The sequence below is a fragment of the Parasteatoda tepidariorum genome, chromosome 1, assembly GCF_982258835.1.
Source record: "Parasteatoda tepidariorum strain Cologne lab strain chromosome 1, Ptep-v5.0, whole genome shotgun sequence".
In the NCBI taxonomy this organism is placed as follows: Eukaryota; Metazoa; Arthropoda; class Arachnida; order Araneae; family Theridiidae; genus Parasteatoda; species Parasteatoda tepidariorum.
In genome coordinates this window covers 92,973,781-92,986,917 of record NC_141755.1, presented here as the reverse complement: position 1 = coordinate 92,986,917, position 13,137 = coordinate 92,973,781, and the positions used below count along the sequence as shown (strand labels likewise).

At 29.4% G+C, this 13,137-nt stretch overlaps 1 protein-coding gene and 1 long non-coding RNA gene across 6 annotated transcripts in view; one reads left to right on the top strand and one right to left on the bottom strand.

Moving 5' to 3' along the window:
- Positions 1 to 13,137, top strand: part of LOC107453499 (zinc finger homeobox protein 3) — a 190,295-nt gene that overhangs the window by 161,210 nt on the left and 15,948 nt on the right. The window lies entirely within an intron of this gene.
- Positions 2,101 to 4,386, bottom strand: LOC147816616 (uncharacterized). The gene is made up of 2 exons (XR_015435856.1): positions 3,948 to 4,386; positions 2,101 to 3,802 (listed from the first exon to the last, which is right to left on the bottom strand). It is a non-coding gene; the product is annotated as an uncharacterized LOC147816616 (long non-coding RNA).

Below are 13,137 nucleotides of genomic sequence, written 5' to 3'. Positions count from 1 at the left end.
ATAGCACTATTACTTCTCAAACAACACAAAACTTAATTTGAAAAAAGAATTTAGCAATTAAAATATTTTGAAAGAGGGAATCTCGTTATTAAATCTGATTTCTAGCATAGATTGATTACTGAATTTTGTTCTTATCTTTTCTTAAATTTCGCTATTGTCTGACTCAAATTTTTATCAATATAGTGAGTTTTATATGAACACTTATTTAACATTTTTTTTTTCTTAAAAATAAGTTTAACATAAAATTTTTATTTATTATGCGATCTGTTTTAAATTCTAGTTCAAAAATTAATTACGATATCAGGTAATTGTCTGAAATTTCAAACTGAAGCAATTATATATTATTATTCAAGGTACCTATATTGTGGTTTAACACTGAACCATTTTTTTTTCTGAGAATATACTTAAAGTTAAAGAAAACATTCTTGATTCTTGAATGTGTCTTGATTATTTTCTCTCGAACAGTTTGAAACCGAATTTTTTTTAAAAAAAAGCCTTGAAAAGACGAAATTCGATTGTTTGCATAATGTTATTCGTTTCGGTATTGTTGTAAACGACTTTTATACTTTCGATATTTGTTTTATTTATTTCTTCACCACTAAAGCTACCAACACCACTAGATAGTTCGAGAAAAAGAAAATATTCCATTTTCCAGAAAGAACAAAGAGCTGGAGATAAAAAAAATATATAGCAGGTACAGCAAAGGAAAAAAAAATAAGGAAATCTTTCTGCATTCATTATTTTCCTGGCACACCAGTCCCCAATGTCGTCTATATGCTCTCATTAGTGTAACAGAGTGATTCTTCTCTGCAGCTTCCAACAAGAAGGGATGTTATTCAGGAAAAATAAGCCCATAACCGGGAGCATGTAAAAAAAGGAATGAAAAAAATGGAATAAGAACCACCTCCTTCTCATTAGCAACGGAAAAGTTGCTGCGTCTATTCATTAAGAGCAAGAAATGGATCCCATTTCTCCACTTCCCCCTTTTATTCTGACCACCCCCATCGAACCTGAATTCGAATTTCTTTGTATTAGTAATCAAGACCCAAATTCAAGCCCTTAAATCTCGTAATAAAGCTCTCGAACGCGGCGTTCGTAATTGGGATTTGTTTTCGTCTCGGGGAACATTATTGTATTTGGAAAACGTTCCATTCTTAAGATTGGTCCACCCTTCGCTACCCCCAGCCTTTACTTCAAGATGATCCTCATGGTAATTTTTTTCCCTTCGGACTTTAATTGGACTCGTGCTCTGTTATGATGTTTTTTTTTTCCTACGGTGTGATGTCTTCATTTTGTGTGCACTGACTACAAATCTGTAAATGGAAACGTTTTGGAGTGGTGATTATTGTGCAACGTCCAACTGCAGTTCTGCAATCAATACTGCAGTTTGTACTTCACTGTGACAACTGATTTAAACAGTTTTTTTATTGTTTAAGATTACACATTAATAAAGTTTTAAAATTCGATGTCTTAAGCCATAGTTCTACTTGATATAAGTAGAACTATTGCTTACTAGAACTAAGTAGAACTAGACTTGGCTTAGTAGAACTAAGTAGAACTAGAACTACTTCATCAGTGCAACAGTTACACTGATGAAGGTTGCCCTTTGAGCATCCGAAACAGCTGTCTGTATTTTATAAATATTTTTGTGCTCTTTAATGTTGTTTTACCCTAGTTTGTATCCTGATTACATATTTTGATTGAACCATTTTTATGTGGGCTTGTTGGCACAGTTGATCAGTTTTGATTGCATCCAACATATTAAACAGTCTATTCCGTTTGGGTAATAATTCAATTAGTTGACTATCACAAAACAGCTTAATTAGAACTATATAAGGTTAAGGTGTAGAAGTGGAGGTCCCTGGGTTTTGGTGATGATTCTCGTTCGGTTTTGCTAAAACCCCGTTTCTGGTTACCATGTTATTTTTAGCTGTCTTTGCTTTCAATGATGTCACCTTCGGGTTACCGCAACTTTTGTTTACCGTTATGGGATCAGTTCTCGGTTTATTTTCTTATATATTAGTTTATTTTCAAATCACTAAATATGAGAGGCAGCCCCGATTGTAAAGTATTGTCCTAAATAATATACATTGGTTATATTGCGTTGGATTTATTGCTTACATTAATAAATAAAAATTAGTAATGTTATTGATTCAACTAAAACATTAGTACTTGAACTTTCAAACCAAAATTAATCGCCCTCAAATTTTTTTAGAATTTTCATTTTTTTAGTGTTTTATTTTCGGTTTTACGTTAAGAAATACTCCAATGTTTCAAATATTCCAATACTCGTAATTACATCTTTGTATTTTTAAACATAGGAATGATTTCGTCGTCTTGTTGTTTGCTGAAATAAAAAGAAAAAAGAATGAAACCTATAATTATTTTTACAACATTCATTTACACTAACTCCATGTTTGCATTGCCACAGATCCACATATTGAATTAAATGTTTATAAACAAACGCCTCTCTTAACCATTGCCAAAATATTTTTTTCTGATTCAGTTTTCGTGTAAACAAATTGATACATATTTCCGACATATCGTTCTTTAAAAGTCAAAGAAATGTGAGGCTTATTTCTCAAATATTACTCAACAATGCGTCGAACTAAATAAAATCAAGAACAAAAAAAAAATTCTCATCTGTCTCATTCCTATCTAAGTATGCAAAGAAATAGAATCTTCTAAAAAGAAATTTTATTTGTATTTCTCATTTGGTTTCTGGTTCTCGAACAAAGTACATATGCTCCACCCTTCTCTCCCTAGAAACATCACCCTCCACACCGCCTGTAAAAAAAAAAAAAAAAAAAAAAAAGATTTTTCTAAAGATTGGGCAAGCCCATTAGATAGCTTCGGCGCTGAAAATAAAGTTATGTTCTAAAACTACTTTACTTGAAAAAGAAGAATGGTGGTGGAAGAAAAACAAATCGAGAACATCTCGTTGAAGAATCCCCTCCTCGCCCCTTTTACCCCTTTCCTTACACCCCAGTCCCCAAGAGTGTCAGCGTGTGTTGTAGTATATGTTTTATAGATTGTATTAGAGCAAGAATGGATAGGACGTGTTATGAAAGCCTTAGTACTGAAAATGCGCTGAGTAGGTTGAAAATAATGTTTTGTTATATATATTAGGGGGGACATAAAGGTTTTATGTCGTTTCTGTTTTTTGAAAATTTTTAGAATTTGTTTAGCAGGATAATGTGCAAATGAAGTAATTTTTGCGTGTGTCATAATTTCCGCCATAAAAGGAAACGTATGTTTTATTATCTAACAAATGATGATATTCTTACCTTTCATGTAATTTTTTTTTTATCCATCTTTTGCGTGTAAATTGTGTTAAATAATAAAGGATTAGCCGCTATTTATTCGCAAATTTAAATGGAAAAAAAAAAATCACAGCAGCTTTATATGTAAAATGTACTATTAAGACTCAGTAATGTTTTAAATATATAAAAGTAATTTTGAAATTATTTTAAACTTTTTTTTTCACTGTTTAATTATTTCTCATCTTATTATTATTCATATTATAAAAGTGTTTAGCATTGCTTTCATTTTTTTATCATAGTTAAAATATTTCTTATTGCTTAAATTTATTATGATTTTTCATTTCGCTCTGTTAAAGCATTTCTCATTCTTTTAATGTTTTAATATCCTTAATACACACTATAAATGTTCGTTGTTTTGTTTTCTTATTTTCAGTATTTGTTTCTAGTATCGCACTATTTTTTACGTTCTTAAAACTTTCATCAACGTTTGTAATTTTATGATTATTATTCACACATTGACAAAAAATCATATTTAAATACTAAAGTTTTAGTGACTAAAATCACATCAAAAACTAACTTAATAGAAAAAACTGTATAAACGCTTGTTATCTCTTATAATTCTTGTAGCGACTACGCCTTTTTAAAAAGAGCAGTCAACTCAAGACAAAAATAAGTAAAAATTACTATGCCAAGCAATTAAACTATAAACATCATTGTTTAATTATTTTACTTAACTAATTAAAAGAAGTAAACAAATATAAAAACAGAAAAAAAAAGTATTGGTGAGTAGACTGTTTGAAATTAAACATAAAATATTTGATTACTGTATTTAAAAAAATTCTATTTACTTTCTAAGTTTTTGATAACACATTTAATTGAAAGAACTGAACTTAAAACATTTAATTTTAATATTATATTAAATTAATAAAGCTACATAAAAAATAATACAAAAGCATAGCATATGAACAAGATTTGTTTAATACCGTGACAAAAACCATTTGAAAACTAACTTTAAAAATAAAATAAAAGAACTATGTAAACGCTTGTTATATCTTTCAATTCTTGTAGTGAGTGGCTACGCCTTTTTAAAAAAGAGCATCCAACTCAAGAGACAAAAATAAAATTAAGAAGTAAAAGAAAATCCTTGCCTAAAGATTCAGCAAACGAAATGAATTTCATTTAAAGCACCTGTCTATATATAAAGTGCAGAATCCGGTAACAGTGGTAATTACACTTTGGAGAAAGATGTTTTAAAATGTATACATATGTATTGTTTTATGAAAAAAATTATATTTACCTTATGAGTTTTTTTAACACATTTAATTAAATGAACTGAACATAGCACATTTAATTTTAATATTATTAAATAAATAACACTATATAAAAAATAAGTTAAATACAAAAGCATAGCTTAAGAATAAGATTTGTTTAATACCGTGACAAAAACCACATTGAAAACTAACTTTAAAAAATAAAAAAAAAATAAAAAAACTATGTAAACGCTTGTTATATCTTTCAATTCTTGTAGTGAGTGGCTACGCCTTTTTAAAAAAGAGCATCCAACTCAAGAAACAAAAATAAAATTAAGAAGTAAAAAAAAATCCTTGCCTAAAGATTCAGCAAACGAAATGAATTTCATTTAAAACACCTGTCTATATATAAAGTGTAGAATCCGGTAACAGTGGTAATTACACTTTGGAGAAAGATGTTTTAAAATGTATATCCCATCACCTGTTGAGTGACAGTGGGCAGGAATACAGTTGTCAAGGAGTAAAAGTTAACCAGAGAGGGCGTAAAATACAGGAGTATCTTATTGGAATTAACCGTGGGAAACTCTCTTTTTTGTAATCAACTTTTTCAATGAACTCCTCTCAACTATTGTTCGTGTTCGTAAAGTTGTTGATTTTTTATTTATTTTAAAAACTGTTTTAATTTTTTGAACGTCTTTGTGAACCTACTGGATTTTAAACAAAGGTTGTCTGTTTGAGTTATTACAACGTCTTAATTCTTATGTTCTGAATATTTTTGACAAGAAATTTTTTTTTAAGTTTATTCGCTTTAGAGTTTTCACTCTTATTGATTTGATTTTTATTACAATTCGATTTGATAAAAATTGATTCCTTATTTTTTTATGACTGTTATAAATCTTTAGCCTGTGACTTTTGAACAAGTTTAATAAAATAATCGCCACTGTATCTTAAGTTCTTTTGTCCTGAAGTTAGTCTAAGAATTCTATTGATGAAGGATTGTTAGCAGGGATACAGTACTTGAAATAGTTATTTATTTATTCTAAAAATGAGATGTTCTTTTAAATGTGTGTACACCCTAAATAGTTCATGATCAAATTGCGTAAACAGTACCGGCACTCAGGGTAACGGTACTTTTTACCGTAAACTCCTTTTTTGCCGGAACATGCTACGGAACAAAAGAAAAATCTAATCTATCTTAATTTTTACAGTAATAATTACAATAAAATCACTGAATCACTATAAGTAAATAAATATTACTACAAAAATTACAATATAATATTTCACGGTAAATTGGATTTATGATGATGCACCCAAAGTGCTGGTACTTTATATGACACTGTTATTTTCAATTATGTTTCACAAACTTTTCTTGAGTATAATATAAATTAATTAAAATATTTTCTAAATAAATAAAATGATATAAAAACCAGATAAAATAATTTTTAAAGCTAAGTATTATAACATGGTGTTTTGAATTTTTAAAATTATTTTATTTTTATACAGTTCTGAGTACTGTTTTAACTTCAAGAAAAGGTAAAAGTGATTTTTTATTTATTTATTTTTTCATTCAAGATCGGGCAAACTAATGAACTATACAAAATCGGCACTAAAATGATGATTTAAACGATGTATAGGAAGTGAATCAGTTTTCTTTCATAGACTGATATTGCTTCAATATAAACGTGATTATCAGTATAAATTAGCTGAATACTCAAAATGTTTTAAAAATGGTAATCAGCTCCTACCAACAATTCCCACACCCTTTCGTCGTTAAAATCTGAAATAAACGGCGAACTTATGTTTTTTCAAATCACGTTTTTAAAGTCTCCATCTTTACCTAGATCCCAGAGAGGTAGTTGCCTATTTATCCGATAAAGCGACCAAATTAGTGCCGATTCCCGTGGAAAATGATGGAATAAACCATTCGTGTTTCTGATCTAGACAGGAAACCGCTTGGCGGAGGGGGAGTTTTCTTGAAGGTCATGGAAGTGACTAATTAAACAATGATGAGGGACGCTTGGCCAGCTTGGAACAATACCGCACCACACTGTTCAGAACGTGTAATGAGCGAAAGGGGGGTGGCGGAGGAAGCAAAAGCTTTATCTGTCCATCGTAATTACTTGACCATAAAAGGTGGGAACTTTTCTTTTTGGATAAATGCAAGACGTGACAAGATCGAACAATCTTCTGTTTGCACGCTTTTATGATCCCGATTATTATTATAGCTGTTGTATATGTGGAATTATAATGAAATTATTATGATGCCACCTCCACCGCCCCCTTCAAGCGTTGACCAGGTGGCGATGGGAACTAATTTGGTGTAGGTTCATTCATTGGGAAGTGCTATTGTGATAGAGAGGAAGTCGCATACACCTTGAGGAAATGACGTCATGTTTATTAATCCTTTATCTTCTTGAATAAGATTGGTAATGATGTCGATTCGCCATGTAATGTTTATCTTATATTTATGATTAATAACATCACCTGATTGGAATTATTGATTGATAAGTCAAACAAACAAGGACAGTTCTTTAAAGATTTATCATTTGTTTTCTTATTATATTTCCGAAGGACAGGAAATATTATATTTTATTGCGTTATGTCTTAATATGATTTAATATCATATAATTCTTCGGTTTGAATTTACTTATTTTGCGGTGAATATTTTAATATTTAAAGACAAAAGAATTAATTGATTTAAATTATATTCAGAGGTCATTCTTTAATTAAGTTAAAAATTATAATTATTCTTCAACCATATGTTTAATATTATACAGTTTATTCATTTAAATTTTTATATATTTTATTTTCAATAAAATATATTTTACTATAAAATCGTTCCTCCAAAACTAAATTGCTTATCAGAACAAGCGAAAATCTTTCAATTATAGGATTAAAAATTCAAAAAACTCAATAAATCCCCCCAAAAAAACTCAGATTGAAAAAAAACAAAGAAATATAATTTTGTGCTCTTTTTGAGCCAATAATCTGTTGAAATTGTGTAATTCATTCTAGTTTCACATTAAACCAGCAAATCTTATTTTATGTAACTTTCTGCTCAGGATATTTTGATAGATATTTCCTTTCTCTCAAAGAGTTAAGATGATCTTCTTCCTGAATTGCAAGAACCCAATTGTCATATAATTAAATTTTAAATATTACTTTAATCTAGGAGATTTTATATAAGTTTATACTCGCTATTATAATTTGCAAAAAAACTTTCTTAAAAAATGCAAAAAAAAACTATCTTTCTAGGAAATAGCATTATGTTGTTGTGTGTAATCTATTAAAGTTTATTATAAAATAAATTAATATTGTTTTTATATTATATCTGCATGAACTTAGAAGTTCTTACAAAATTGTGATAGTCTTTCAAAAATGTGTAAACGCGCGCTTTTCAAAACAATGTAATTCACATACGGTGTTGCCTGTTTTGACTTGAAGTTTAATGTTTAGTTTACATGGATTTTTTTTTAACTATCTATCAATAAATCTTTAAATATTGCTTGAATTTGATAACTTACGGTTCGCTTTTCAAAGTCACACAACAAAAAGAACTGGAAGAATTCGAATCAACTTTCAAAAACTTCGAAACAAATGCGAATGTAATTGTTTTTAAACTACGATTTAATAAATCTTTTTAAGTACTGCATAAATTATAGAAATTCATTTATTTATAAAATAAATGCTCTCTAATTGAAGTCCTACAACACAAAGAACCTACAAATTCTTCATCTGTGACGGTAAATAACCTCGCCCATCTTTCCAAAATTTAAGCAGTTTATATTGTTGATGAGATAAAGTTTTCATTTGTAATACACGGTTTGTTGGCGATCATTCTTTACCGCCACTGCTTAAGAAAACCTGTACAATACAAATTAAGACGAAGCCAAATGATTCCCATTCCCAAGAAAAGAACCAATCGGTGTAGTTCTGTCTCATCCCAAATGTCGCGTACAGGACAGTTTCTGATCATTATGAGACTATCTGAAGGCCATGAAGTCTCCTGATGAATTGGAGGACCGGAAGTGCGTGCTCGACACCCACCCTTTTGGATGAATATGGACGACACGAAATTATCATTTAATTGTTTCTGTTCGCTTGGAAGAGCCTTTACCTTGACCACCTTGTGATTTAGTGCTATCGTAACTTTCAGGTTTCGGTTGGCACAGAATGCCTTACATAAATGGCGCGGAAGGAAGGATGGTTGATTATTTTGAGTTGGTGGAATTTTTACCATTGTTGTATGCCTTTCTTTTCATTCTGATTCACATACTGAAAGTCATGTAATTGACTCTATTGTTATTAGTCTCTTTATTTGATTGCTCTCTTCTGTTTGTTTACGATGACTGTTTATAAATTAGCCTAAATGGCTTATTAGTTTTATACCTGGAAATCGGATTCTCTAAGAGCTGCATACCATATTGTATTCCAGTCAATAAACATTTGTGAAATTGGATGGCTATAGTTTATTAGCCTAAGCACTAGAGTTTACTTTTTTTTAAAAAAATGTTAATTTATAAAAAGATATTAGTGAACTTTTAATACAATAATTATAGACTGATTATCGTCCTAAATTGTTTATTTAAAAAAACTGAAATTTTATATTTGTACATGCTGTGCTTTCAATATTGTTTGATTGTAATAAAATAATAACTGAATACATCAAATTTTGGTGAAAATACAATCTAATTTCAATTGTTTAATCATAAATTTATTTTGATTTTGTATTAAAGAAAAATAAGATAATCTATGTTCCAATTCAAACGAAACTATTATTTAGTAAGACAGAACAAATAGTTATAATAATAAAATTTTTAAAAAAATTTTACGTATTTTGTCTAAAAGTTTAATTTCTGTGAATAAGATTGAATCGTAAAAAGTGATGTAGCACATCTGAAATATGTTTATAACGTTTGATAGAAAATTATAAACTAACTCAAGTGCAATAATATACATCCCATCTTCGTTGATTTGTAAGCTATACTTGCTTTTTTAGCTGGTTTTTTTACAAAATTATATCGTTAATAATTTGATTACAAATAACCTGGTCATTTCCCATATTCTTCGCAAACAATAGAATCAAAAACAAGTTTTGAGCAAATCGTCATTCTTTATATCATTCGAAAGTCTAATTTATTCCCTTCGCCATATTTATATAAAATACAGTGCTATGACATAAAATGCAATAATTTAGCATCTCAAAAACCATGAAAATCAAATTCACCACTCTGTGCCAATTCCTTCTCCGTGAAACAATAGATATCTTTAAGAGTGCTTGCATTTTTAACCCTGCATGGTCAGTAACCCGAGTATTGCTCTGTGACCTTGCCGCTAGCGTCTCTCCCTCCTCACTTTGTGTGTGTGTGCCAGTGTCACATCGAGATTGGCACCGCACGCCAGAGTCTCTGTCGCGTATACACTTGAGGTAGATGAATAAAAATATAAATAAAGGCGTGGATCAGTTAGTTCTTGCACGCGGAAAAAGATTCAGCAAGCCCTCCGGCGTTGTTACATCATCTGCAATTCTGAAAGTAACTGTTTCTTCTATGGATGCCTTTATTGTTTCTTCCAAATCCATAAAGAAAGGCTGATTTCGTTTAGTTTTATTTGTGAAATAAGTTGATGAAATGGGCGTTTTTTTTTATGTCAATTATTATTGGTTGTTCTTAAAAAAAAAGATATTATTGTAGTTTTCTTCTTATGTTTTATTTTTATTTGATTGTTATCTAACTTTGACGGTTGAATATCTGAATTTAGTATTGTCTTGTTTTATCATTTTAAAATGTTATTAGGTGTTTTGTTTCAGAAATTGAATTAAATATTTAGTTTTTAAATAAGAAAAAAAAACTTTTTTTTTAAGATAGTGTTTAAGTTGTAAATAAATTTATATTTTTAACTAGTCTATGAAATGATATTTTATATTACTGGATATTTGCTAATCGGCATTGATACGTTTAAAAGCATGTCGATAAATGAGTTAGCATGGTGAAGTTAGATTGGAAATTAAAAGGACGCCATACCATGGGAGAAACTTTTCATTGCAAATTCTGTTTCACCTCCATAACCAATGTGAAATATAGAAAAAGTGAGTTCAGGCAAACTTAGAGTAAGTCTCTAAGTTTCAAAATTTTCCTCTTTTTTTTTTATTTGAAACTTCATTCATTACTACTCTTGGTTTGCTTGAACTTTTTCTATGTTAAATTTTAAATTACCTATGGAGATGAAAGAGAATTTGGGATGAGAAATTTCACCCGTCGTACACTGCTAGGAGTTTTTTGAACAAAATGAACAACAATTTATTTAAATGTTATTTTACCAAATTCAAACAAAACATAAATACGATGTTATTCAATCTGTCCTAATATTGTTAAACAACCAGAATTTTATCGCATCAACTAGACCCCCCTAACGAAGCCATTAAACTCCTTGCAGCTGTGTGCATGGTATAGCCGAGAGCGCTAATTTGTTAATCTCATGACAGAACAGGAGTTTGAGCCTCAGCACCGACACCAAAATTATTTCCTCCATTCAACATATGGAGAGTTTCTCTTCCCTGCATTCCCCAATTTGTGACTTCGGACTATTAGAATATGATTCTCTCATTCACCCATAGATGGCAGCACTTTAACTCCAATGCCTAGTGAAAAACATAGTTCAATTTTTTTTACGGTCTTGAAACCATGCTAGTTGTTGTAAACGGTTTCAAAACCGTAAATGTAAAAAATGTCTTTTACCTTAAACTTTACTGTTAATTGAGTTGACAGGCTGCTGCCGGTTATTCTTCCATAAGTACGGGTTGAGCTTAAAATTTCAACTTTTTCTGGGTAAAATTAAAAAGCTCTATGAACATGCACCACAATGCCATTTTATTATAATCTTTGTAATTTCGATTTAGGAGGCAACTTATCTTTATTCCATGCTTTTTTTTACTTTAACTAATATATTGAATATCCACTTAACATAAATCAATGTAATATCATTCAATTTGATAAGGATACTATGTGTTATTTAATATCATATTCACTCTCACGAGCCTATTAAAATCATACTGTGTATGTTTTTAGATCTCATTAGTCCAAAAGATGTCATTTTATTTCTTACTTATCTTCCGAATACATAGATATTTGTTTTTCTTTCTTTTTTTATATTTTTTATTTATTTTATTATGCAAATAATGTTTAAGTAGGCAGTTGTATAATATTATACTACTACATCTCCTTACTACAATAATTCATCTAGTTATAAAATAACGACAGCTTTTAAAGCTCTTGTGGTTTTTCCCATAATTATTAAAAATAAATAAAAACATAAATATTCTAAAATTGCCCATACTGAAGTAAAATTAGTATGATATTGGTTTTTGAGTGGAAATTAATTAACCCATTTGAAGTATAAAAATATTTTTCAATTTCTTAATGACTTATCTTTAACTCTTCAAAATAGTCGTTCACAAGACTAGAATATGTAATTTTTGCGTCGATTGCAGATTTTATTTATTTTGAGGCTATCAGAAGAATGCAAAATAAAAGCCGACACAGGAATAAAAAAAGAAAAGGAAGAGCAAAGCGCATCCCTGTGTCACTTTGATAGATGAGGAAGCGCCCATCTTTCATTGAAGATAGTCCATCCGCCGCATGCTTTCATCCCTATTAGCCGACACAATTAGGAGCGTTGGCCATGCATGAAATTCGAGCTCTTTTTCTTATTTTCTGTGAGGAAAAAAGAATCCATGGAAGCAGAATATCTCCACCCCCTAGTTCCAAAACACATGATTTGAATGCCGGTGTTTGCTGTCTCTTTTTCTTGAAAATTGTGGGCTTTTACTGAATTCCAATTTTTGTTCGTGTTCTCTATGTGCTGGTCTTAAATATCAAAAGAAAAACAGTGGCGATTTTTATTTGTTGTTACTAGAACCTAATATGATTGTTTATGTCTTAGTTTTTGAGGAATCCTTCGGTGCTTTTTACCTTTCCAAATATATGTTTTATATCTCAAATTTGATATGAATCTCAATTACAAGTTGTTATGATAAGGCTTGAAGGCATTTTTTTTTCAAAAATAAGACTTACATTAAATTTTATTGCTCTCTACTTAAAAACATATATAAAAAATATATAAATTATTTCATATCGCTAATATTTGGAGTTAGCATAAGTTCAGTTACGGTATACTGTTATTTTTCTGTTTAAATATTTATCAATATCATTTTTCTAACAGGCACTTGAGTAAATCTAATGGCCCAGCGTTAAAAATTAAAAGGGTTTAACGATTCAAGCTATATTAAGAAACACTTCTTTTTTTTTTTTTGTAAAAATCACATTTATTTAAAAGCCACACATGAATGAACAAAATTAAAGTAACCGTAACGGGTTAGTAATAACCTTGCAATATATATATATATATATATATATATATATATATATATATATATATATATATATATATATATATATATATATATATATATATATATATATATATATATATATATATATATATATATATATATATATATATATATAACCTGTAACGGGTTAGTTTAAACCTCATATTCCAAAAGCTATCTTCTCAAAATTCCACAACTCTCTGGTGTACCATAAAAATCTCCTGCTTTTATTTTT